The 344-nt window shown below is 29.9% G+C and overlaps 1 long non-coding RNA gene across 1 annotated transcript; it reads left to right on the forward strand.

The window, feature by feature from the left end:
• LOC113473749 lies at window positions 1-344 on the forward strand. The gene is made up of 2 exons (XR_003395640.1): window positions 1-63; window positions 244-344. It is a non-coding gene; the product is annotated as an uncharacterized LOC113473749 (long non-coding RNA).

Raw genomic sequence — 344 nt, forward strand, 5'->3', positions numbered from 1 at the left:
AAGAATTTGTTGAGTGGTATTTGGAAATATGTGAAAAATTGAATAGCATTGAAAAGAAGAAAGGTAAGTGACTCAATGTAATTGTAATTTGTAGTTGTAATTAAACCTCATTATAATTTTTATTTGGGTAATTATTTGGCATTTTTACACCTTTCATTCCCCTTCCCTTAAATAAACAAAATATTGAAAGAAATTTTGCATAGATAAACATTATTTCTATGTTTTGTTTTCTTGCATATTTAGGTAAAGCACAGTCAAAGGTGAAGAAGAAGTCATCTAAAAAGAAAGGTTACACAGGTATCTCGTCCTCACTTCTACAACAGCTGACCAATGATCTCACCAAG

The sequence above is a fragment of the Diaphorina citri genome, unplaced genomic scaffold (genome assembly GCF_000475195.1).
Source record: "Diaphorina citri unplaced genomic scaffold, Diaci psyllid genome assembly version 1.1 scaffold84553, whole genome shotgun sequence".
Taxonomy (NCBI): Eukaryota; Metazoa; Arthropoda; class Insecta; order Hemiptera; family Psyllidae; genus Diaphorina; species Diaphorina citri.